We start from the raw sequence: 27,620 nt of genomic DNA on the forward strand, positions 1-27,620 counted from the left end.
ACTATGCTTCCCAAAGTCACCGAGGTCCTGGAAGCAGGCTTGCCATGTGAGGGGCTAGGGACCACGGCCTGAGCTCCTACTCTGCCGCTGGCTCGGAGTGACTCTGGTAAAGTCCTTGTTCCTCTCTGGCCTCTGCTTCTTCACACATGAGATGGAAGCTAGGACTGGAATGGTGATTTCCCCACGTTGCTCTTGGAAGCCCTGTGACCACACTTGGGGCCTGGAAGTCTATCGGAGCTGAGCCTTCCTGTCCCTGGTGCATGACCCTGGGTAAGTGTTTCCACTTCACAGGACAGAATTCTGGAGCCACCCTTCCTTCCCATCCAGATATAGGGCCCCAAGAAGCTACAGAAAAGGAGGTCTGGGCCTGAGGTCAGTGGGCCCTCCGCCCTGGGCAGGGCAGGGTGAGCAAGGAGGGCTGGCAAGAGGAAAAGCCAGCCGGTCGGCATGTGGTGCTGGCAGAGGCAGGAGGGGCCGGCTCTGACCCTATGAATAAAGGAACCACATAAAAATGGGTCACTACTTCGGCCAAGTACCTGGCCTCTAGAAGACAGCCCTGATGGGATGGCAGACAGGGGACCCAGAATTGGCTTGGGAAGTCACCAAAACCTCAGGGGTCTAGGGTCCATGCAGGCAGAAGCTGAGTTGGAAGGCCAGCAGACATCAGGTCTGGCCAAAGCTCTCACCTCCCCGGGACCTACCAGGAGGCTCCTCGTGCGCCTCACCCCTTCCCACTCCAAGAGGCAGGCTGGATCAGTCAGGACCTGGTCAGGAAAACAGCCCTTAGCCCACGCTCAGTAAGCCATCACAGTGACATAGTTACAGAGCTGGAGGAGCTGCAAAGACAAGCAGGGAACAGGGATACAGAGATCAGCCTCCACGAGAGAGAGCCAACACCAACCCTGGGACTGGAAGAACAGCATAAGGAAGTGCTTCCAGAGCCCGGAAGCCAGGGTCATCCAGTAGGAAATAAAATAAGAGCCTTCTCAGGCTGCAGGAGCCAAGAGCACGGAGACAGGCTGATGAGTGACAGCTGGGGCCACGGAGAAGGCAGCTGCGCCGCAAGACAGTACCACCCAAGCCAGAGAAGGGAAGAGGCGCCCTTTCCACTCTCTTCCTCCTAACCGCCAATCTCCTGTCAGTGCCTCCCATTGGCCAAACCGGGCCAGAGCCAGGTGCCAAGGAAGCCTGGGAACTGTAGTTTGCAGGGCCGGCCTCGTGTTACTAGCTGACTGGATCTGAGAGTGAAGAGGCAAATGACAGCCGCATGGACACTCTCAGACTCCCACCTAGATTCCTACACTTCCAGATCCTGCCCACACTTCAAAGTTCAGCTAAAATCACCTTCCCTCAGGAGGTCTTGGTTGCCAGTTCTGGGCCAACTCTGATCTCTGTTTCTCTGGCCTTGATCTCTTCACCCACAGGGGGTCGAGGATGTCCCAAAGATGTCCCAACAGCTCACGCAGCTGAACACAAATTCTGATGTCCCTTTTTGCCCTAAACCCCTCAACTGGGCTTATTTCCAAGAAAATCTCCCCCCCACCACCACCAAAAAATAAAAATTCCTAGGTCATTTATTGGGAGTACATATGTTGTCGTTGCTGTGGAGTCACTGGACTAGATGTGTAAAAGGAAGCCAAGTGCTCCCACGTGACCTCATGTAGGCCCAGCCTGACCTCAGAGAGTAAAGTGATCTGGGAGCCTCCAGGGCCTCCAGCTGAGACAGACATTTTTAGAACAAGAGACCCATGAGGCTTCCACAGAGGGAATGACATTTACTTCACCCAAAAGGAATATGAGGGGATCTGGCTTTTCTCTTTCAAGGACCCTCTGCCCAACTGCCCCAAGCCCTGTCCCCTCCAGCCTCTATGGGCCAGCAGTGGCCTCCTCACTGGCCCTTTTCTCAAGCCTCTTTTCCCAATACTAGACAAACTCAAAGTTGCATTTTGAAAAAGAGTCCCAACAGAGATTTCCCCTCCTCTCACGTCTCTGCGCTCTCTCGAATAAACTGCAAACTGCACAGAGAGATGAGGCTGCTGAATGCTGAAGACAGCTCACACTGGGGACTTAGGGTTCAGTGACATCACACTGATAACTTGTAATAGGCCACAGTGGGAACATTTACACCACGAATATTGGCAAACACTTCAGACGAGGGCTTTTTTTTTTTTTTCCTGGAAAGCTGGTTGTTCACCTCTTCCAAGCACACCACTGAACGAGGTCTTTGACATTCTGGGCGCAAGCTGCCACCATCACCACCAACCCCAGCCTCATGTCCTGCCACCTCCTCGCTCCCACCCTCTCCCTCCAAACCTGCCAGGTCCTCCGGGCCTTCCCCAGGGCTCATGCTTTCCCCCAGGTGCTAGAAGGGAGAGGACACGGGCATGTTGCGGTCCTGAGTCCAGATCCGCTTTTGTGACCTTGAGGAAGTCGTTTCTCCTCTCTGGCCCCACACCAAAAGGCAGATAGCGGCACCAGGCTGTGAGGAGCAGGAGATGAGAGCATGTGTGTCACAAGCTCGGCGCATGCTCAGAAACAGAATTGCCCCTTTCTCTGCCAACAGAAATGCTCCCGGGCCTCAGAGTTCAGCCTAAATCTTACCTCCTTGGTAAAGCCCGACCTGTGAACCCATAAGAATTCACCTGTTCCCTTCTGGGCAGCCCATTCCCGGTGACCAAAGGCTCAACGACATAAGACCAGAGCCCTCTGCGAAAGCAGGCCAGGCGTGACTGCATGCAGCTCCAATGAGAAGCAGGGTCATATGACCGCTAACGCAGCCAGGTCCTCACCTCAGACCAGGTAATGTGTGCTCTCTCCCTTTCTAAGACCCTCTTGTTCAGGGCACCTGCAGGCACCTGCCCGACAGTGGCAGAGGGTAGAGGTAAGAAATAGGCAAGTGGCCTCATGTGAACCCTGGGTGAATCAGCCTCAGAGGGCTCACCTTCAACCACCAGCCCATTTTCAAAGGTGAGGGAAACTTCTAGAAGATGGCACGCCCGACAGCTCAGCCTGGTGCTGATAGCTAGCCAGCCCACAGGAGCTCTGCTGTCTGTAAGAAAGTCAATTCTCCACTCACCACTTCCCCCTGCCAGGCTTGGACAAGGTGCTGACCAAGCTGAGCAAGGCTAATGTCACTTAGCCCTCTCAGGAGCTCAAAACCCAGGGCTGGGCCGCACCCACCTGGCTTCCTGGCAGGAGTTAGGGAAGGTGGAGGGGGCACCCCGCCTTCCTGTGAGAGCTCAGTACATGCCCAGCGGCTGGTTATTAGGTGTCGTTATTCATCACTTACTAGTTGTGACCCTGGGTAAATTAGTTAACCTCCCAGGGCCTCAGTTTCCTCCTCTGTAAAGTGTGGGGGATGATAGTACCTCCTCCTGCGTAGTTATAAGCAAATAAGCGCTTCAAGCGGCGGCAGGCACACAGTAAGAGCTTCGTAAGTGTTAGCTATGGCTACTGTGTCCATCACCCCCATTTTACACAGAAAGAGAGAGCTTTAAAAGAGAACCCAGACAGACACAATTTGGAGTTTTTGTTCCGAGTCCCCTGGGGGATTAAATATCTTAGGGAAGCTCCATGCCTAAACATAAGCCTGGAACCTCCAGAAGGGAACAGGGCACCACCCCTTTGGCCTTGAGCAAGGACAGCAGAACAGGGTTGCTGATGGGGACTGTTTGAAGCCCGGTGCGGCATCTTCTAACACAGGTGTCCTTGTAACTCTAAGTCTTCAGCCTAACCCGGCTCAGACGCCACTTGTGGAGCATAAACTGCAAAATCTCAGGTTAACAAAGAACTTGTGACCATCCAGGCCCACAAACTCCCTCAAAACCTCAGTCAGGACACTGTTCGAACACCTCCAGTGATGGGGAATGCCACGCATTCTACCACAGGTATACCAGGAGAGAGGGGAAGGGGAAATAAATGAAGAAATAGGCTGAAGGCCAATCCTGCCAAGTTCTCAGATGAGCCTGAGGCAGGTCTAGCCTCTAACCTCCTAGCCGCTGTCCCCTGCCTGAGAAGTCTGGTCCTCTGGGATTGATGGCGCCTCTGGGAAGCCGGGCTTCGGTGACAAGGTGTGGAAACAGGCCAGCCACAAACCAACTGGTTCCACATCGCCAGGCAATGGGAAAGAAGAGAGGAAGCCCCTGGCCAGCCCAGCAGCCCCAGCCTGGGAAATCAAATCACCCAGGTAATGAGCCGAATTCTCGCAGAGACACCAGCTAATGAAGGCAGCACAGGAAGCCCCATGTCACTGTTTATACAAGTGGTAAAGTACATTTCAAAAGAAAGCAGGGAAGCCTGAGGAAAAGCCTCTGCCGCCCTCGGTAAATGATTTCTGAAAACCACGTTAATTTGTTTTCTGAAAGGTGTTTGAAGTCTCTTGGTGTACCCCTTGGGCAACTTTAATTCCTCCTCCTAATCCTCTATTAAACCTGATGCTCACCAGCACAGCCCGCTTAAGGGATTATGATTTTTATTCTTAATTATACAGATATATATTTGGGTCCATGTGCGTCCCTCTGTTTTTACGTAAACTAAAAAGGCACTGTCAGCCACACTTCTCCAAGATGCCCTGAATAGCGTGAGCTTCATTAAAGCACTAGGGGGACTTAAAATGAAGTTTAAAGGGTCAGAAGAGTATAATTTTAAAAATCAATTTCGAAGGCCTTGTAACCTTACAGATAGAGCTGAATGGGTTTGTGGGAAAGTGTGAGAAGCAAAGCTTGAAGAAGTGTGCCTGGAACGGGTGGGGGTGGAAGTGGGGGTGGCAGAGGTGGTAGGATCCCCAGGAAGCAGCTCCACAGTCCCAGTGGGGTTCAGCAGAGGACACAGGATACACAGTGATAATTATCAGTAGCAGCAGCAGCAGGAATCTCTTCTTCTTGAATACCTACTATGTGCCAGCTGTCATATTAAACTCTTTGCACATCTACACTCATTAAACTCAGAGGCCCCATAAGAAGGGTACTAGTAGGAGCCTCGTTTTTCAGATGAGGAAACTGAAGTATAGAAAGGTCAAGTGACTTCCTTAAACTAAGGTCCCACTGAAAAAATGGTAGAGACAAAAATAACATCAGTAATGGTGGTATTTATTAAGTGCTGGTAACATGCCAGGCACAGTAGCTCAGGTGATCAAGGCCCATTTCTCAGCAGCCGTTCCCCAAAACCCTTCTTGCCGGGAGGCCACGCTCCCTGGGGCTCCCTCCCTCCCTCCCCCTGGCTGTTCCTTCCCACTCGTACTCACTGCTCCCTCCCACATCTACAGATTGCACTGCCCAAGGGCTCAGGGTCTGAGTCCTTTCTCATTTCTCTCCGTCCACCGTCCCGTCCAGTCCTGCAGCTTTAAATACCACTGCCACGTCAGTGATGCTCCGTGTCTGTCCCCTGCCCCTGCCCTCCTCGCAGCTCCACACGCATGACAGCCACCTCGACGTCATCCCCTGCGTGTCTAACAGGTCTCTCAGACTTAACAAGTCCCCAGCTGCACTCCTGATCGCCCCCCAAGCCTGTTCTTCCTCTTCGTTCCTCTCCCAGCTCAGCAAACGGCTGTGGGGCTAAGGGAAAGAGAGAAGTCAGGCATAATTCTCAGCTTGAGCCACTGGGTGGACGGAGGACCAGTCTGCCAGGAAATCTTATTAACTCTACCTCCAAAACATACCTGGATACAACCACCTCTCTCCATGCCCACTGCAGCCACACCAGCCTACACCACCATCATTTTGTACCAAACCTCCCACGCTAGCCTTGTAACTGACCTTCCTGTCTTCATCTTTGCGCCCTACAACCCACTGTCCATTTGGCAGTCAAAGGATCTTTTTAAAACACAAATGTAATCATATCACTACCCTGCTTTCTGCCGTACTTGGAATCGCACCCAAACTCCTAGATATTGATCCGTATAGCCCCATCGAATCTGAACTCTATCTCACCCATGTCATGGTTTAACACTCCCTGCTGGGTTCCTAAAACCGGCTGCCTTGTCCACTCCGCAGTTTCCAAACACCAGACTTATTCGATTCCAGGGCCTTTGCACTTGCTCTTTCATCTACCTGTAATGCTCTCCCCTCCCCTCCCCCCCCCCCAATTTTCTCATAGCTGAAGCCTTGTCATGCAGATCTCAGCTGAACTGTCACCTCCTGGGGAAAGCTGTCTCTGATCATTCAGTTGAAAAGAGCTCTCCATCACACCGCCCAATTTTAAATCTCTACAGCAGACTTGTTACACTCCATGATTTTCTTGTTTATGTATATATGTGTACATTGCCTGTGCCACCAGAATGTAAGCCCCGGGAGGGCAGGGACCTCGTCTGTCACGTTCACTGCTGTACCCACAGCATCTAGCACGGCAGCTGCCTCAGACCCGACATTCAGTCACTGTGCCATGAATGATAGTTTCCTCCCGTCTCCTCATCCCTCCTCCCCTCGCCCCTCCCACCTCCCCAGGAGACCTGGCCTTTCCCACTAGGCCCAGCGTCCACATGGTAAAGATCAGTGTCCTGACTATGTCGGGGCTTTGGGTTGAGAATGAAGGGAAGAGAGAATCATGGTGGCTGTCTTTTTTTTCCCCAGCCTTAGTCACCTCCTGCTGCCCTGTGCCTTACGTGCCCTAGGCCTGGGGACTAACTGCTAAGTAGACAGCTTTGTGCTTGAGAACACCAGCACTGCAGTCAGATAGGCAGAGCTCAGATCCTGGCTCCTCATTTATGGCTGAGGCCCTGAGCAAGTCCTTTCACCTTTCTGATCCTTAGTTTATCCATCTGGAAAGTGGGAACAAAAAACCACCTTCCTCTTGGATTATTATGATCATGTGAGTGAGATGATCATTGCAAGGAGGGCCTGGCACAAAGCATGTGCTCGATCTCAGTGAACAATAAGTGGTGTTGATACTATTGACCACATCGTGGGATCCAGGACTGGGACCAGAGAGAACAGAAGCCCCACGTACATTCTTCCTGGAACTAGGCCAAGTGTGGCTAACAGATCTCGAGACTGAGAACCCAATGCTGTCTCTGCTAATTCTACCAGCAGCTGCTAACATCCTCACTGCCTCTCCCCCACATTCCCTCTCAGGGGAGTGATGAAGTCTCGAGTTTGTTCACGACAAGGTGGCATTACAAATGACAGACCCATTTATGCTGATACCACACTTAATCCTGCACTCTCCCCTGACAAAGGGCCAAGTTTCTCCCATGCATTGACCCCCTCCTGGATGCTAGAGGCACTGAGAGGGCAGATGACTCATGCTCTGTGAGAGCAAGAGCCAGGTCTGGGCACCATCCCCTGTCTGGGCACCATCCCCCACCACCTGCCCTTGGACCATGGTCTGGTCAATGGGATGGAGGGACCATTCACAGGATCCCTCAGGAAGGGACGGTGTCCCAGGCAGCTAAAACACAGAACCTCAAGAGAATAAAGATGAGCCACACACTGGGAATGCAAAAGACCTATCTTATAAAGAGCTGTTATCCAAAATATACAAAGAACTCCTAAAACTCAACAAGAAGAATATCAACAATTCAAATATGGGCCAAAAATCTCAGCTGACACCTTGTCAAAGAAGACATAGAGATGGCAAAAAAAAAGAAAAAAGAAAGAAAGAAAGAAAGAAAAGAAAAAGCACATGAAAAGATGTTCTACGTCATATGTCATTGGGAAAATACAAATTAAAATAACAGTAAGATACCACTGCGCCCTATTAGAATGGCCAAAACCCCAGAATGCTGACACCACCAAATGCTGGCAGGGGTGTGGAGCATGGGAACTCTCATTCACTGTCGGCGGGAAAGCAAAATGGTACAGCCACTTTGGAAGATGGTTTGAGTTTCTTACAAAACTAAATACACTCTTACCATATGATCCAACAATTGCATTTCTTGGTATTTATCCAAATGAGTTGAAGACTTTTGTCCACACAAAACTTGCACATGGATGTTTACAACATCTTTTTTCATAATTGCCAAACCTTGGAAGCAGCCGAGAAGATGTCCTTCAGGAGGTAACCAAATTAACTGTGGTGCATCCGGACAATGAAATATCATTTAGTGCTAAAAAGAAATGATCTATTGCATAACGCGAAGACATGGAGGACCCTTAAATGCATATTACTAAGTGAAAGAAGTCAGTCTGAAAAGGCTATTTACTGTATGATTCCAACTATATAATATTCTGGAAAAGACTAAATTATGAAGACAATAAAAAGATTAGCAGTTATTGGCAGGAGCGGGGAGGGAGGGATCAACAGGTGGAGCACAGAGGATTTTTAGGGCAGTAAAACTACTCTGCATGGTGGATACATGTCATTATACATTTGTCCAAACCCATACAATGTACAACACTAAGACTGAACCCTAATGGACCCTGGGTAATAATAACATGTTAATCAATTATAGGTTCATCAATTGAAACACTCTGTGGGGGAGGTTATGTATGTCTGGGGGCAGCAGATCCATGGGAACCCTCTATACCACCCCCTCAATTTTGCTGTGGATATAAAACTGCTCTAAAAACTAAAGTCTATTAAAACAGAATGAAACAGAAAAGCAACACCAAGCCTGGCCCCCAGGGTTCCCTTCTGATATGAACCTGGCAACATGTGACTAGGCCTCTTTTTACCTCCAGTCTACCAAGTAGCTAAACCCAGCCCTTATACTATAAGTTTTTTGCCCTACAGTTAGAACATTAAGTTATACCCCAAAACATGCAAAGTATGAGCTCTAATGACAGCCCTACTGATAAACCTTTGGTCCACTCAGCACCTCACTGCCAGACTGAGCCCTATAGCCTGGTTAGCTGACAGGTTGCACCTGGGCCACAGGAGCATGTCCAGCTCAGAATAGTCCTCAGTTCTCTCAGAGTTGTGCCAAGATGTCTGGACCCGAACCCCCTTCCCAGTAACCAATGCCATCAACACCAGCCCAGTCCACTCTCATGGTGCTTCCAGCCTGTCAAAGCCTGTGCGCACACCACCCACCAGGCTCTGCACGGCCTGGGGAGGAAAGCAGAGTAGGAACTGCTGGTCCATCTTCACAGATGGGGACACTATGACCCAAGGACACGCAGACTCATCCAAGGCCACAAAGAGTGGTAGGTTGAGGAGCTCAGCTCAGCATTATCCATTCATCCATCATCTGTCCACAGCAGCTCACACCTTAACCTGCTGATCTCTGCAGAGGCCGGCCTGGCCTGGAGGCCTCACCAAGCCCAAGCTTTATCCAAGGCATTTTAGCCTAGGCATCATAGGCTTATAATACCCCCTCCCGCCACCCTACCGCCACCCCCAATTCCAGGCTTGTCTGTGATCACTGGTCAAGTGTAAGCACTTGGGACACCTTCTCCTATCTCTGGGACATCCAGCACACAAGCCTAAGCCATGAGTGAAATGTGCAGACAATGGCCCCTGGGGTTATGGTTTGGGTTGCTGACCCTGGGATGGCTCAGCTGGGCCAAACGGCTCTGGTGGGAGTGGGAAGGGGCTTGTTCTCTGGGAAGACCTAGGCCAACTTTGGCAGGGTGAGACAAGGCGAGGAGACAAGAAGCAACAAATATTTGGAAGATACAAACACCCAGGAGATACAGAGTTTCCTTACCCAGTAGCTAAGTGCTTGAAGGTTAGGCAAAACCTTGATTGTAATTTACTTCCTTCCTAAACATGAGAGTCTCACCAGGGGTGGAGATGGCTGGACATTGGGCCCATGCCAGCAGGGTGGAGTAGACATATGAATGTCCACATCACCCACATAGGACTTCCTGGGACGGGGACAATAAAGAAGATCCACATAGGCAGAGTCTCCACCTCACCCTAGGTGCTGGGCTTCTAGGAAGTGCAGGAGGAATTTGTTCTATGCACCTCCCAATAGTAGGGGCTCATGCCACAACAGAATCTTCCTGGAGAGAGGACAACTACAAGCTCCGAGCATCCCTGAGCTCATCATACACGTGGAAAAAGCGAGGCCCAGAGAGAGTCAGGGACCAGCCCTGGTCACACAGGGCGCGGTGAGAGTGAGAGACGCTCCTTGTCTGTGCCGATGCCCAGGGTAGCACACGCCCCATCGGCGGGGCTTTGCACTCTTAGTTTTCCTTGGGTCCTGTGCAGCTTATTAGGTTACTGCAGACAAGAGCCCTTTGCTTCACCAAAGGAGCCTTCCTACGAAGCGTCCTCAGCCCCCTAAACACGGTCTCTCCAGGGCTGACGGCACATAGCAGAGCACAAGCCCACAGAAAGGACAGGAACATGGGTATAAAATTACATAATAATGTCTGATTCACACACAAAGTTCTCTCAACCATGGAGACCCACTGGGAAAAGTCAAAGCAAGATGACCAAAGGTTTGGTGGGTCTTTTAAAGCTTTGTTTAGTCAAAATGTTTGCTCTTATTTTAAAAACTTCTTTGTCGCAGATAAAAATTGTTCTCTAATTTGGTCATACATTTGGATTTCATTATTTTCAGAATGTATTCCAGACATCTAAAATTAAACAGATGTCATCAACCCCGTTTAGACCTAAAAGACTTGTAACCAAACAGTGACTTCAACCCCAATGCAACACCGACTTGGAACACTGTGTTTTAGTCATTAAAAGTTTTAAAACTCAGCTCCATTTTTCTCATTTCCTATAATGAGATCTCTTCCCTCTCCTTGAAATACGCCAATTTTTCAAGGGTCAGTGGAAAGTCAAACCGGGGAGAAAAGTGAATTTAAATACGAAAAAATGGAAGAGTGAAATACGAAATCCTTATCCACTGAAACCCTGACCGAGACACTGAACCCCCACTTTACCGCGAAGGAGGGAAAACGGTACGGGAGAAACCGTGTGAGCGCAGGAAGGGGATTTGGCTTCTAAAGCCTGAATTGTTTTATGGTTCCTTTTCTGACAGGGATTAGATTAGTGAGAATCCTCCAAGCCTGCTCAGTGTGTCCTGGGGACAGTTAGGAAGGAAAGACAATGCTTTCTCTCCTCCAATCCTCATCTCTGAGCTCACCCCCAAATGAATTTATTAAACGGCATAACCAGGTCAGAGGAAAGGGCCTGTGTGAGAGGCCCTGAATCCACAAGCAGGGGCACGTGGCCCCTGGGACATGCCTGGGGCGTGGGGGAGGAGTGCCGGGACGTGGGGCTTGCAGACTGCATTTGAGGTCAGGCCCATGTGGCCACATAACATCATTACATCAATTTCTTAAGCAAAATGAAAAGCATGAAATAGAGAAGGTGAGGAGACGAGTACAGAGACCAGAGAGGACCTTCGCCTCTCCCACGAGACCTCGGACAGCTCGGTTCTAAACAAGGAGGCAGAGCCCCAGCAATCAGGCCGCTGCCCCCAAGTTCACTCCCCACTAGAGAGAGCTGGCTTCTCGGCCGGGCCTGCTGTCCTCGGGAGCCCAAGTCAAACGGTGCAATGTCCACCCAGCTCCCCACGCCTGAACTAGGCTCCGGTCCCCCTTCTTCTGCAACCCACCCAGCCACTCCTCCGGGGGAGGAAGGCAGGGAGATGAGCTCCGAAGCCCTCGCCTGAGCTTCCTGAAGCGCACAGGGCAGCAGCGTGCCCCACCCACCCCTCCTGCCAGATAACTGTCCTCACTCCAGGCAGAAAAGCTCCTCAAAAGATGGGAAGCCAGCCTGCTTCCAACAGGTGGCATCCCTAGGGCACATAGCCTCAAATGCCTGTTCTGAAGAGGGGGCTCAGGCCCCAGACCCCGAGGAAGAACATGGCCATGGACTGGCTTCCACCGGGACTGGAAGGGTCCCTGTTGGGGTCTGTGATGCTCACCCCACGAGGAGAGGCAGGCAAGCAAAGGAACACAAACACAGCGACCTCTGCCAGAGGACAGAGGGCCTCCTGTGAAGTAGGCAGGAGAGAAAAGTGATGGCTTCAGAACGCACGAATGGCCCACGTGGGTCCTGAGTCGGACTCGTGTGGTATGTTCCATGCATGAGACCCCACCCAAACTTTCTCCCCCAAGTCCGCTGTAAGTTCACAGGTGTACTTACCCGCAAGTCTTGGGCGAGTCGGCGCCTCTGGGCCTGGATTCTCGCGTCTACACCTCGTGGATGATCTGTGAGGACTGCCTCTCCACAACTGGCAAACAGCTTCGCCCCCGAACCAAAGCTGGACAGATTAGTGCTGGCTGGCTGTCGGACGGCTCCTTGGAGAGGATGGCTTTCTTCGAGTTCATCAGTGATGTCTGCCTGAACTGTGGAAGGACAGAGACAGATGGCATTTAGTGCTGCTACGTGCCAACCCAGAATCAATCCATCTTGTTTCACAAATGTGGAAACCAAGGCCCAGGGAGTAAGGTGATCCTGTGCAAGAAGGTCACACATTAACACAGAAAATCAAGCATTAAAAAACCTTCGCACTAGAAAACTAGATTTTACCAACTGGTATATTTCAATCCTCAGGGTTCCCTGAATTTGAATAATGTTAGACTTTTCAAAGCACCTTTAACCCACTATCTTAGAATGAGCCCCACAGCCCTGTAAGGGGTGTATGCGGCAGGGAGAGACTGAGGTCAGACAGGCGAAGTAACACTCCAGCTTACACAGAGAGCCAGTGACAGAGCCTGTGGCAAGCCCAGGACAGAAACCTTCCCACTGGACCACCTGCCTGTCAAGGTATCATCTTCACCCATCAATACTAACGGGCTGGAGCTGCCAGAGGGCATTATATGTCTGAGATGGATACTCGGAGGCATGGGGGAAGGGCGGATGCAGAGAGAGAATTAGCTCTTCAGCTCACTACAGAGGTAGCAAACAGTGACAGTTTATTTGTGGAAACCACCAAATGCCCCTTACATCACTTCTGAGACTTGTAGGGAGAGTCAGGTGACTGAGAAGACACCATTACCACCAGGGCCTGTTACCCATACCCCCACAAAGACTTTCTGGCCAGTTAATGCCACTTGTTTGTCTAATAGGTGACTAACGAAGCTTTTTTACTATATACAGTACACTGAAGTCACAAACGGGACAAATTAACTGGTAATTATTTGCTTTACCAAAGGATTGTTTTTCCTTTACCCCCGGGTTCCCATAAATAGCGAGAGCCCTTCTACTAGCATTTGGGTCTAATCCTGTGCACAGAGACTCCGAGTGCCAGCCATTCAGAAACACGAAGCCACTGTTGGGTCAGCACTTGACAACCGGCCTGCACAAAGCGCCAAGCGAATGGCTCACGGCTGGTCCAAACGCCAAACCCGCCTGCAAAGCCGATCTGAGCGGCGAGGGGAGCTCAGCCGCAGAAAGGCTGGCACGGAAAGTGGGCGTGGGCCCGAGACAATCTCCGAAGGCAAGGCCGGAAAGGGCCCAGGCCTGGTCAGACCTCGGAGACACACACTCACGCTCCAGGCGTGGACAGAGTCCCTCCTGCATGCCAGGCACTAAGCTAGGCGCTGGGTGAAATAGGCACCAAAACCACCCACAGTCCTGCTCTCCTAGAGCTTGCAGTGTGGAAGGATGTCAGACCAATATCAGGCAAATAGCCATGCTTACGAATGTCTAATTATAAACTCACCTCGAGGCTCTGAAGGAAAGGAACTCTGGTTTAGGCAAGCTTTTAAAGCTTGAGGGTCAGGGGAGGCTTTGACGGAAGTAACCATTGAGTTGACATCTAAAGGATGAGTGACAGTTAACCAGGAAAAGACAAGGCAGAAAGTGGCCCAGGAAGAGGAGAGAGCATGTGTCTGTGCCCTAGGGTAGGAGAGAACATGGCGCATTGGAGGGACCGGAAGAAGGCGGCTGAAGTGGCTGGGAAACAGGGAGCCAGGGGCAGCATGACGACAGACAGGGGTTCGTAGAACACACCAGGAAACGTGGTCTTTATGCAGAGGACAGTGGGACGCCATTGGATTGGTTAAGCAGGTAAAGTGCAAGGTTTAGTCTGTTTTGCAGAGGCTCTGGGTGCTGAGTGAAGAAAGAACCTGGGAGACGGGGCAGGTGACTGCTCTAGGGTGGCAGCAGTAAAGAGAGACAGATATGAAAGGATTCCATAGCTATAGCATATAAAACTAACAAGACTTAGGGCTGGATGTGGGGCTAGAGAGGGGTCATATACGGGAGGCCTCCCAGTTGCCCGGCTGTGTGAATATATGGCCAGAGATCCATGCCCTGAGGTGAAGGACTCTAGAGGAGGTGCAAGGCGGGCATGCTGGGGTAGAAGGTCAGGGTGACACTTAGATCCCTGTGAGACAGCCAGATGGAGATGTGGAGAGTGCAGTTGAGTATTGGAGTTCCAAGGGAAGATACAGGCATGTATACCAATGTGACTCCTTTCCAAAGGACAAAGGACAAGTCAGGGATGCCCCACCTCTCTCTCTATAGCACCTCCCCCGTCCTCTCCGCCCCCCCCGCCCCCCGCCCCAAACACACACCAACACACACCCATTTCCTCCTCCTGAATCTTCTTACACGGTGATCTCATAGGGAGATTACAAGATAGATAGAGCTGCTTGCCACAGAAACCAGACATTTTCTAGCATGAGGAAAATCTCAGTCTTTTCCCCCTAAGGAAGCGCCAAGAGAAAATAAGCTTCAAATCGGGCAACGGGGATTAAGTGAAGACACTCTGGAGGACTTCCTGGCTCCAAGGGTGAGACACTGGAATGCATTAGTAAGCAAGAGTCTGGACCCTCCTTCCCCTGAGGTCTCTGAGATTGGGGTGGGCGGTTTTCTTGTAGATACCTGGAATTCTGCCCTGCCAAGAAGCAGGGGATTGGACCCAGGGAACCACTGAAGCTCCCTGGGCCCAGGTGAGTAAGGGCTAGTCACAGGAACCCTATACACTGGGAACAACTGCTCCATTCACCAAGCACTCCCCCGGCTGTAGCCATGGTGCTCAGAGGTTTTACCACATCCCTTCCTTTGATCCTCACATGTGAAAGATGCAGACACTGAGGCTCAGAGAGGTTAGGTAACCTACCCGAAAACACACGGGGAGGCAGGTACGCTGCTGGGATGTGAACCCTTGACCGACACCAAAGCCTATACTTTTTCTTCTTCCTTCTTCCGCATCTCATCCCTATTCTTGCCTTTAATTCCATCTGAGAAGAGCCCAGTATCAAAGTGTTCTTAGAAACATTAGTAAAAAATAAAATAATTTTAAAAAGAACCATCGGTAACATGGAACACAGGCAGGGCAGAAAGGTCTGTAAACAGCATTTCAGTACAAATTGTAACATAAATATATAATTATATTTTATTTGTAACTGAAATATAAAAGTGAGAATAAGTATGTCACACAACTGTAACCACAGAAGGAAAATTTGCTGCTCATTACCAGAAAAATTAACTGGGGGAAAAATCTGTAAGAAACAGAGCTGTGTAGAAATAGACGAAACGTAAAGCTTTGTGCATATCTTGAATTATTTAACACGTTTTGATAAAGTGCCTTTCAGAAACACCGTGGCCATGTGTACCCAGCATTATATGAGGGTTCTTATACCTTCCATCCTCCTATGAAAGAAATTCCTACTGATTGGTGAGAACTCTCATATGTTCTTCATCTCTCGATGATGCGAAAGTAGTTTCCTTATCTTTTGTCTTCATGATTCTTTAGGCTCCTTTCTAGAAATTCAACTTTAATAAGCTAGTTTACAAAGTTAATAATTTAAAGCAAAATATGCAAAGGATCTCTCACCTGCAAAGACACCTCTTTGCAAGATTTGAATCCTGCTCTCCGTGGCTGACCATGCCCCATGTCTGGAGAGTGAAAAGAGGACCCCTCTGAAGGGAGGCAGGTCTGCCCTGGGCTCTTCCGGAGAGGAGCTGCTGGCTGGCAGGCGTGAGCCCTCTCAGAGCACCAGAGTTGACCCAGCCTCTGCCTCAGCCGACAGTTGCTCTCCTGCCTCCAGGGTCCTACAGCCACCTGAGGCTGCTGGACCTTTGCCTCCCAAGGCCCTCAGCCAAACGTGGTAGCAGAGCACCCAAACGAGAGTCACACGGGGGCCTGGCTGCACCCTTCCAGGGAACCCCCCTGGAGGCGGCCCCACGCTGATGCCGGGCCTCTCCCTGACCCAGTGCCCTGTCACGCAGATACACACGTGTGTGCTCAGCACGTCTCCAGAAAAGCGCCTGATCGAAAAGAGTGCACGCGACTTGAAGTCTGCGCCTAGGCCTTACGATGCAGAGCAGGGAAACTGAGCCGCCTGTCTTGCCCTCTGTCCCCCACAAGGGAAGAGCTGGGAGCCACGGCATGCCTTCGAAACACACCTTTCTTGTCCTTCCTACATCACGGGAAAGGGGCGCCAGGGAAAAGCTGAGAAGCACGTGCTCATCTGTCCCCAAATGGTGGCAGAGGGGACAGCTTAGAGGCCTCTCTCCATAGTGCCCCTTCCTTCCCTTTTTGTCACCCCTGAGATTTCAGGTGGCTGCTGCCACGGGGCAAGACCCTCTAAAACAGGAGCAGGGTGTGGGGCGAGGCCCCCCAGCTGTGCTGAGGCAGCTGCCCTACCCGGGGCTGGAGTTTAAAGTCAGAGAAGGTCTGTGAACCATGGGTGCACAGTTGCCAGTGTGGGGGGGTGGGGGTGGGGGCTAGAAACAGCCCACCTAAGCCAGGCCTGGGGGACTCTTGTCACCAGGCTTCTCTGCCAAATCAAGAGCCCATTCTTTCCTGGAAAAGGGGCCTTTTGACTCTGCAGCTTTTACTCTCCCCATGTTGCCCAGCTATGCAAACAAAGGCATGTTTAGGGAAAGAATGGGCTCAGATTTAATAACCCTCAAATCGGGCTCCACATGTGGCTATTGTTAGGTAGATTTAAACAGCAATTATGGAGGTACCTCCTTCCTCCTCCGCAACAACCTAGGCCCTTAATCCAGCTAAGACCAGAGAGTTTAGGGTTGAGCTCACAGAGATGAAGGTACCAGCTTAAGCAGGGGCTGCTCCAGGCTGGAACGTGGACAATGGCTCTCCCTAAATTTACTCCTTATTGCCAGCAAAAAAGGGGGGGAGGGCAGAAAGGAGACTGCCAGGCTGAAGTCTCCAGGATAATTCAGCTTCTAGAGAATTCACATGGAAAGTCTGCACAAATGAATGGATGAGCATTCAGAAAGAAAGGCTCCCATGGAAGCCCCAAGCTCGGGCTAATGGAAGCCTCGGGGGGAGGCAGGTTCCTCCTTCTAGAACACTGTGGCCCCTCGCCCTGCTCCCTCAGCTCCACGGACGACAACCCAAATGCCTCAGCTGGGAGTGCAGGGTTGCCCATGGCTGACCAGGGTAGAGAATTAGTTCCCGGAGGGCAACCAGGGGAGACGGGCCCACATTCGGAGGAAGGGCCCAGTGCCTCAGGAATGCCATGTGCATTCCCTCGCCCTGAACCTTTGCTGCACTGGTTCTGCTGCAAGAAAGCCCAGCCCATCCTCCAGTGTCTGAATCCCTCCCTTCCTGCCAGGTCCAGCTTCAGGGTTCCCACCGCCTCCCTGGAGCCCAACTCCCTGGTCCCCCATGATTGCGCCCACACTATCTGTACAAGCTCGGGGTGTTCACGGTGCAGACAATCTGTTCTCGGAGGCACCAGATTCCCTACCCGAGTTGAGAAAAGAGGCGCAGAAAGACAGACGGCCGTGACTTCTCCCTGCTGGCCAACACTGGCTCCAGTGAACCTCCACTTCAAAAAGGAAGCTCTTTCTCAGGGTCCCGGCTGTCAGAGAAGTGAGCTCTCCACACGGCTGAGAGACCCTTGCTGGGGGTGTGGCGGGACACCGAGTGCAGACTGGACAAGTGATCCCCCAGCCCTCCCGGCCCCAGAGGCCCATGACTGTCTGATGACTCAGCACCCCTCTCTAGGTGCCCATCCTTCCAAGCCTGGATTTTCTCTTCCAAGTTTTCGAAGTCCTGTTTGGTTCTGCTTTATCACAAAATAATAATGAAAACCATTTGGTGTCGACTATCGTCTTGGATAAAGGCCAGTTTTGGGTCAAAAGAGGTGAAAGGACCACAGCCAGCATTGGAGCGCCTCCTCCCTGCCAGGCAGGTACCCTGTGGGGACAGACACACACACACCTTCACGCCGAGTCTGGGGACAATGACTTTGGACAGCACAGACCTGGATTCTAATCCTGGCATTACCACCTGGTGGCCGCGTGACCCTGGGCAAGTCACTTCATTCCTGAAGTTTCCGTTTTCTCAGCAGCAAAGTGGCAATTGCAATACTATCAAGTTTACAGGTTGTCATGATGACCAAACTAAATGACCTCATGCGGTAATTGTCAAAGTGTGGTCCTGGGGCCAGCAGCACCTGGGAACTTGTTAGAAGTGCAGATTCTCTGGCCGCCCCACTTAGATCTACCAAATGGGAGCCTCCGGAGGTGGGGCCCAGCCCACTGTGTTCGTACAGCCCTCCAGGTAACTGGTGCACGCTCGAGTTTGAGAATCACTGAGCTTCGCGTGGAAGGTGCTTACGGACAAGCACCCGGCAAGCAAGCTATCGTCAGTATTTTAGAAGTCGCCATCTGACTCTCCCCTTTCCCCGAGGATCAGAAGAGTTAAGTCACTTCTCCCAAGTCAAACAGCTGGAACCCAGGCAACAAGCCTCTGGAGGCCGCAGCCTTCCCTCCACACTCTAGCATCTTCCATTTAAAGCCCAAACCTCAAAGCAAACTAAGTTCTGGCGGTGGCCTCCACACTGCTAAACAGAGGGTAGCATGGCTCACAGCTACCAACGCTTTACGTAAACCCACAAGGGGAGCAAAGAGACTAAGAATGGAACCGAACCCTCCAAAAATATCAGGGTGCAGCCTCCCTGGCCAGAGATGACTCCGTTTCTCAGGCATAAAGAACATGGGGTACACAAACCAAGGGCTCCCCAGGACGAAGCTATGGGATGCTCTCGGGAACACCCAACCTCTTCCCGGCACTAAACGTAGTTATTTGAGCTGTTCAGGTAAAGGCGTCTCTTTCCTTAAGTATGTTTCAAACATGCGACGAAAAATACAATCATAAGCTGGTCGGGAAATGTCATGACTTTCTCTCAAGGACTCGATTTCTCCATCTGCATTGCGGGAAGCAGTGAGCACCCAAATGCTCTAGTGTTCAGAAGAGCTGTTTCTCTTTCTGCACCTGCAGTTCAGGCTGAGGCCCGAGGACAGGCTCTCCCTGGATCACACTCCGCAGAGTCTGAGTGTACTATGCACCTACTGTGCGTGGAGCATGGGCCACATCTGCAGCCAGAACTTAAATAAGCCCGAGCCCGAGGCCGGCAGGCGGAAAGCGGTCTGGTGGAGGGCGGTGCTGGTATCCGGAACACCACCGCACGGAGAGCTCATGGAAGCCACTTCCACTGCTGCCGTCCTGCCTCTGCGCGTCACCACACATTGCAGACCCCTGTGGGTTCTTCTTTGCTTCCAGGAGATGATCCAACTAAGTTTAAACTGCCTCAGCACTCAGCACAATGCCTGACAAGTACGAGGCCCCCAATAAATGCTTAGGAGCAACTGCGACAAATGAGCCTAAAGTGACATTCTCAGTGGACCCCATTCGCCCCCACTAAACCCAGCTGCCTCATCAGAGGCCTTTAAGCTCCTCCGTCCACCAGACTGTCCCAGGGCCTGCACTCGCCTTCACTCGCCACACACCAGCCATAATAATAGCTTTTAATTCCGTGAGGAAACCAAGCTCTGCCCCATCGCAGGGCCTTTGCATATGCTCGTCTCGCTTCTGGAGTGCCCTTCCCGCTGTTCTTCACGTGGCAGAGTCCTTCTCAGTCTTTAGGGCCTCAGCTCACAAGTCACCTCCCAGGCAAAGCTACTCTGTCCAGACCAGGTCCCTTCGTTACCCTCCATCTCCCCTTGTTTCTTTAACAGCACCTTCGCAACCTGCCATTATCTTTTAGTTTCTTTACTCATACTGTACCCGACTGTGTTCCCCCCTCCAATGAAAGGTCAATTCTGGTGAATCAAGGATGGTGTCTCTCCTGCCTCCCCTGTATTCCCAGTGCCTGGCACACTGGGTTTGTGTGTGTGTGTGTGTTTAGAATGGGTAGGTGAATGAATGAAATGAGTTTCAAGAGAGAGAAAGAGAAAAAAACAATAATAATAATGATGAAAAATGAGTGAGGAGAATGTCAGTGTCCTCTGGTTGCGGAAGGGGTGGGTGCAGGCTGGGCAGGCCCCTGCCTCCTCCCTCACAGAGCCTGGCTGGAAGCAGACGAGACTGCCGTGGTGGCTTTGGACCTAGCGGCAGGCAGAGAGTGGCACCTGAGAGCTTGCCACAAATTGATGGTGACATTCTGTCCTGCCTGTCACCTGCTACCCCCGAATTAGGGCACCTCAAATAGCCAGTGGGCCATGACCACCAAGGGTGGGCTGGGGACCGAGCCCTAGGGACCCTTCACTGCCAATTTGTACCTTCTCGAGGTCATCCGTGAAAGTCGTGGCCGGTGGCAGGAGATGAGAAAGGCACCCAGGAGAGGGAACCAGATATCGACCATGTTGCCTCCACCAAAACAGGCCGCCCAACGGGAGCCTGGTCTCCTCCAGTGTTCCCTGCTCTCTGGGTGGGGAGCACCCACAGAGAACATCAGGCCCTGCACCCAGCCCCCCGGGTAGATCCTAGCCTGTCTTCCCAGTTGGTGAGTTTCTCTAGGCAAATGTGTGCCAGACTGAGCTAGATCATCATTGGAACTTTTGCCTTTCATGGGAGTCTCAGCTTCTCCTTCCCAGCCTTATATTTGAAACAAGTTGTGATGGATGGTCATGCTAATAGGAAGACGAACAAACAGCTGGTCACCATTTATTTATGCAAAGAACCTCATGCCGAGAGCGACTTCTACATACCACGTACATGGCAACTAAAAACCATTCTGCATCATGCACAGGCCGGCTGCGGGTGGCTTCCCACGGAACTGGAGTCCACACTCCCGCTTCAGCTTCTAACGCCCACGAATCCCATGCCAAGGACGAGGAAGGGAGTTCTTTCTCCTTTCCTGCCCGCCCATCCTCACTCACTTGTGGCCTTAGACCGGAGTATTTATACAGCGCAGCCAGCAAGGTCCATTAGTGGGGTGTAAATAGCTCTCAGCTCTTCAAAGGCCAGAGTGAGCCATTCTGTGAGGTCTGAGTCAGCCCTGCCAGGGGCTCAGATTTCCAGCTTATTCATCTTCCTGATAATTTCCATAAAGGGCCAACACTGCCTTTTTGGTATGCTGGGCCCACTGACAACACCCGCAGTGGGATTTTCACGAGAAATTGGCATTTGCCGAGCTCCTACTGTATACACAACTCTGCTCCAGTCACTCTGGGAAGGAAATAAAAAGCAGAAAACACATTCGTGATTTTTCTAGGGATCAAGACCCAACAGATAAGATATACCGTGGGTCAAATCATACAAAAACCCTAAGGAACCAAGGTCAGAGTGGCATCAGGGATTGCAGGGTGAGCCAGGAGGAACCTTGGCCTGATGGCCAAGACATGGCCCTTGCTGTCAGAGAGCCTGGGGTTTGAATCCTCTCTCTGCCTCTAACTGTGCGACCTGTGACAAATGGCTTATACTCTCTGGGCCTACGTTTCCTCAACTGTAAGATGGATTTAAGACAGTAATAATAAGCCTCCTGTGAGGACTAAATGAAATAGTGTATGGAGAGCACTTCACGTGGCGCCTGGCAGAGAGCAAGCACTGAGGAAACATCAGCCATGCTTTGTTGTAAGGGGAAGCTTTCCGGAAAAAAAGCGCGTTTTGAGGCTTCGGAAGCAGAGAGGGACATAGACTCATTCCCTAGCTTGTCATCCCGCTATTGTGGGGTGATGACGTGGGCACATGCTGCCTGCCTCTCTGATCTGAAGTTAGAGAGAAGGACCAGCTGCTGGTCCTTCAACCACGGATAGAAAAATCCACTCCCAAGCGCCACTCTGTCTTCCAGGAAAAAGGAGTCAAAATCCCAGAGCAAGTTAGACCCATGGAAAAGACTGCCCAAAAGCACAGGGCCAGACAGTCCTTGGCTGGGGCAGCCTGGTCACTCAAGGCAACTGAGTCCGCGCCACGGCTGTGGGTCAGACACGGGGTGATGGGTGCAGGGGGACCACCTGCCTCTTGGCGCCACTCCCATTGGCTTGGCTGCCGGAGGGAGCATGGAGGAGAGGAGCACAAGGCTTGTACCCTGACAGGGAACTGTCACTGGCCTCTGTCCCAGACCAAAAACCCCTACTTTCCTGGCTAGACTCTAAGTCAGAGTGCAAGAGGTAACAGCTGCAGCTGTGTGAATCTTTACAAAGCACTTTCCCACCCTCTAAGGACGCCCTCACAACTACCCTGTGGGACAGGCGGAGCAGATATGATTATCACCTGCAGTTCGCAGATGAGAAATTGAGGGTCAGAGAAGTTAAGCAACCAGCCCAAGATCACAGAGAAAGGCAGTGGCAAAGCTGGAACTCAAAGCCAAGTCTTCCGATGCCTGATCCAGTCTTCACGGCATTTCTCATCTGACTCCTCCCCTACCAGTCCCAGCTGCCAAAAAGCAGGACGCTTTGGACAGTTAAAGTATATCCTACAACACAAAACATCTTTCGACCAAGCAGAAGACTCCGTGGGCGCAAAGGACATATTGCATATGGCAACTTCTCAGATGTTCCCAAGATGACTCGCGATCTCCCCAGGTGAAGACAAGAAGGTCTCAAGAGGGAAGGGATTTAGGTTTTTGTCAAGAGAGAATGGCAAAATAAACCATAGTAGAATACCATCAGGCAGACAGACAGGCAGACACACAGAATGAGATTGATCTCAATCTACAGGCATGGAAAGAACACCAAGATACTGATGAGTGGGAACCACCCACCAGTTGAACAAGGCAGGCTACATAACCCCATGAACATTAAAAAAAAAAAAAAATGAAAACAAAACCACATATCGTAGATTCATACACACATGCAAATGCACAGAAAAACATCTGGCAAGACCCACACTCCGCTAGCTATTTTCCAGGAGCCCCTGCAGACCCGCCTCCAGACGCCACCCTGCATGCACCCTGGGAGGCTGATCTGAATGAACAGCACCAGGGAGGCGCCCGCCTTCCAGCCGGTGGTGAGCTGGTGAGCGCTGTAGCAGGAGAACAAAGGAGTGGAAGAGAATGAGATCGGACTGTTTATTTTCCCAGTTCCCTCTCTATGGGGTCTCCAAACACTGGCCACATCCCACAGGTCACAGCTCCTTTTCGAGGTGCCCACAGCTTTCTCTTTCCAGGTTCCAGAAAGGTGAGAAGGGCTTCCTGGTGTTGCTAGTCCTGGTGCTGTGCTATGGTTTCTGGGTTTCCTTCCCACAACTGTGTGTATTGTCCCTGTATTAAAACCTCCTCAAATTATCCCACTTAGAATGGGCCATCTGTTTCCTAAGACAAACCCCAAACTGCTAACAGTGGTTAACTGGGGTAGAAAGTGGGGGAAGACGGGGCAAATACAAATATCTGAGGTTTAGTCAGTTGAAGTCATCCATAGACTTTAGCCTTTTCAGTAACTATGTGCTGCGTAGTTGCTTTTCATCGTGAAATTTTCAAGCATAGTCAAAAATAGAGAGAATACTATAAAAAGGTCCCAGCTTCAACGACCATCAATTTATAATCAATCTTGTTTCAACTATGGCCCCTGCCATTCTCCACCTCATGCTGTTTTAAAGCAAATCCAAGACATCATATCATCTGTGATGTTTTAGATTCATAAGGAAACACTATTTCTATATTGCCTGGGTAGTTAAAAATTAATTAAAAACAAAGGAATTCCTAAAGCTAGAGAGGGAGGAAATTCTTCCTTGCTTTTAGTTTGTGTCCCAGTCAAGGCCTTTCCCCTCCCTTCTGTCTTAGTACCATGGCTCAAGCTGGACAGGTGGCCATGCTGGAGGCCTGGTTAGCACTGAATGGCCTTGTCAAACTGTTCTCAGTGAGGAGGATATTATTAACACAAAGCCACAGGAATACCTCCCACCTGAGCATTGGCTTTTGGGTTCTGCTCAGGCTAATTTTTTGTTTTTGTTTTAACTTTTTACTGAAGTATGACTATGTTTGTGAGTTTCATTCCATATTGCTACATATAGTTGTAGACTGTTCATTTTCATTGCAGTATAGTATTCTACTGTGTAATTTATACCACCTTTCATTCATCCATTCTACTCGTAATGGGAATTTGGATGCTTTCTGGTTTGGACCTATTGCAAATGGTGCTGTTAAGGACATTCTAATTTATGCCTTTTTATGCTCAAATGCATGCATTTCTGTTGGGTATATAACTAAATGGAATAGCTGGGTCATAAGAAGGCATATCCTTAACCTTGAAAGATACTGACAGTTATCCAAAGTGTATGTGACTTTTGGTATTCAACATCTTTGCCAACACCTGGGTATTTTCTGGGTTTCTTTGTTTGTTCCACTTTAGTCATTCTAGTAGATGTAATGTATCTCATTGTGGTTTTAATTTGAATTTCCCTGATGACTGATGAAGCTGAACACTGTTTCATGTGTTTTTTTTTTTTTTTTTTTGCCATATGGATATCCTCTTTGATGACGTATCTTTTCAAGTCTTTTGTAGGCTGTCTTTTTTCCTTATCAGTTTATAAAAGTTTTCTATTCTGGATGGAAATCATTTATCGGATGTAGGTTCTGCAAATGTCTTCTATTCAGTAGGATTGCCTTTCCAATTTCCTAATGGTGTCTTTTGATGAAAAGAAATCTGTAAATTTAATATGGTCTAATTCATCAACTTATTTTCTTGTCTGCCTAACAGGTTTTGTATCTTGTTCAAGAAATCTTTGCATACACTGCTCTCAATTTTTATGAAGATCCTTTTAAGGGGAAAAAAAAATCTATTGAAAATTGAGTAAGAAAAGCCAATCTCCTATTTTTTGATTCTCCTATTAGCAGCCACTTGTAAGAACCAAGGCTCTTCTCATCTATAAAGGTGAGAAGAGAAAACAGCTCAGACTAAATTCATCTCCACCAAGAGAAAAACATAAGAGCTTGGAGTATTTTGTGGGTTTTTCTTTCTTTTCTTTCTTTCTTTTTTTTTTTTTTTTGATGCTGAAAAATAACTACAGAATACTTAACCATATGCCAGGGACCAACAAAGATGAGAGCAGGGGTTCTTGAGTCTTAAGGAATGGTAGAAAATACCAGCATTGAAACTGAAATGGCTTCCACGGGATAAATGTTTTGAGGAGGAGCAATGCCTTTGGCTATGGGAAGAGATCTCCCTTCTCCCAGGAGAAGTTTACAGCTTATCCTATATGAAAATATTTCTAAAAACTTCCACCAGGGGGCACTTCTCCCACTGAAATTCATAAGTGAAGTGATTAACACGCTTGGCGTTATTACAGAACCAAATATATTAAAGAATTAAAAATTTTTTTGTTGAAATGACAAAAGTTTCTTTGAAAAGCAATATTTTACTGTTTAACAGCAATAAGTCTGGGATGTAATTAATGGTGGCTTTCTAAATCCAAACGTCTCCTCACATCTAAAAAATAAAACAAAGTAAAAACAAAAAATACGAAACAAACAAAAAGCCAGCATCTACAAGGTGAAAAACACCAAGCCTCCACCAAAAAACCTACAGATGATCCTGGCCATCGGCATTACTAGGCATTAGATAATACTAACTATGAACCTCAATTACTCAATTACACATGAGCACGAAATTCCAACACAGCACCTACCACTGCTGTAAGTCTGTGGGTATAGTGCAGAAAAGGAGAGTCTTAAGAAATTCCAAGAAAAAAAAAGGACAGGGGGTAGAGGAAAGAGATGAAGCATAGTCAGAATCATCCCGGAAAGGAAGGACAAGTGCAACGCTAAATGCAAAGTATTTGTCATTCATACCTTAATAAAGCTGAAAAACATTCAATGCAAAATAATGAACATGAGTCTGAAACTTAGTGGTCCACGATACTGGCTGCAAGGAAGGTGAGTCGTGTCAGGGGTAGCAATGTCAGAGGGTAGCAATATCAGAGAAGTATGGCTCCTGGGAGGAGAAGGAAATAGAGAAGGGGTATTGCCCCTTAGAGATATGACAGGACAAAAAAAGAAGAACGTAGGAAGGGGAAATTAAGAATCCTGCAGAAAAAAAAATTTTTTAAAAAGAGAAACGAAATACACCAAGCCTCCCCTCCCTTCTGCCACCACTATCCATTCAATAAACTGCACTTCACTATACTGACAAAAGAGAGCACTCTTGAAATGGAAACCTCCCCCCTTCCACCCCACAAAATGCCCGAGTTGGGGTTAGAAATTAGACCGACTCCATACTAAGCTACTATAAAAAAAAAAAAAAAAGATAACATTTGAATCAAGACATTTCAGCTAATGAAAAAAATTTCCCCCACCAATCAACTATGAAGCAAAAGAAAACTATAAATATTTCAAACTGAATTGACTATTATAAAATATGCATTTGAAGTTTCTTTTTTTAAACTAGAATCACATATAAAAACTGAGAAGAGGACCCCCCAAAAAAATCAGGAAGACTGCAATGGGAGTTGATCAAAGTCAGGAAAAATTTTGAAGAAAAGTCAAAACTATCTCAGAAATGAATAATAAACTACAAGATGATCAAAAGAGAATTGGTTCAAATGAAAATTTTAAAAAGAGACACTGAAGAAAGGTAATGGAACAACAATAACAACAAAAAACAGAATGAAAATGAGTTTAAAGAGAAGTTTTAAAAAATCAGAAAGTAGTTGAAATCAAAGGTAAGCAAAGAAGGTCCAAAATATGTATAATTGGAGTCCATGAAGAAGGAAATTAAAACAATGGACCTGATATACTGTTTAGAAATACAAAGAAAAGTTCCCAGAAATAAGATAAATCCTAAAGTAACATACTGAAAAGGCCCTCGAAACACTGATCTGGAATGGTCAAGTCTGAGATGGATTCTAGTAAATGTATCCTGTCAGACACTAATAGATGTGTCCTATTAGACTTCAGTGACAAAGAAAAAATCCTCAAGACCTCCAAGAAAAAAGATCAAAGTTTTATTTAGGTAACAAATTTAGGCTGACACCAGACTTCCTAAGAACAACATTTAGAACAGTGCAAGAGCGAAGCAGTATTTTCAAGACACTCAAGAAAAGAGTACAAGCCAAGGATTTAATATCCAGGCTTTATCCGACCAAGCTTTACCCATCTGAGAGATAACTTGGGGAGCTTCAGCAACAGGAATGAGGTTGATCATTTAATATATTTGACTACATAGAGCTAAGAGTAAAACAAGGGTACAGTCATTGTAACAGAAGAGTATACCAACGTTACCTGTTCTGACAAAGTAGAAAGAATATAACTTTTAATAAATTGTAACAAAGGGGAGAGAGAAAGGGGAAGTGGAACATGGCCACTGATTATTGCTTAGGTAAAGGTGGGGGTCAAAGGGTACCATTTAAAACTGATGAACCAGGTAGTAAATGTTTAAGAAAAGGGGAGCTTAAGGGCAGTATCAAAGGTATAAATACAAAGGCAACCAACAGATCAAAAATACAAACCAAATTCTAAACACCAAAAGGGTTTTAGGCAACAATGAAACTGCATCAGAGAAAGAAACTCAGTTAACATAATATATACAGTCCTGAACCAACATCTCAGCATGTTACTTAATGGGGAAACCTTAGAGGCATCCCACCGAAGTAAAGAATGAGTCACAGACACCCACTTATCCACTACTAGCACTGTACT

At 49.0% G+C, this 27,620-nt stretch overlaps 1 long non-coding RNA gene across 1 annotated transcript in view; it reads right to left on the reverse strand.

The window, feature by feature from the left end:
- Positions 1-11,988: 11,988 nt before the first annotated feature.
- LOC118605612 overlaps positions 11,989-27,620 on the reverse strand; it is a 102,153-nt gene continuing 86,521 nt past the window's right edge. The window contains exon 3 of the long non-coding RNA XR_004952232.1: positions 11,989-12,185. This is a non-coding gene — a long non-coding RNA (uncharacterized LOC118605612). The remainder of the gene's footprint in view (positions 12,186-27,620) is intronic.

Source organism: Rousettus aegyptiacus, unplaced genomic scaffold (genome assembly GCF_014176215.1).
Source record: "Rousettus aegyptiacus isolate mRouAeg1 unplaced genomic scaffold, mRouAeg1.p scaffold_m13_p_7, whole genome shotgun sequence".
Taxonomy (NCBI): domain Eukaryota; kingdom Metazoa; phylum Chordata; class Mammalia; order Chiroptera; family Pteropodidae; genus Rousettus; species Rousettus aegyptiacus.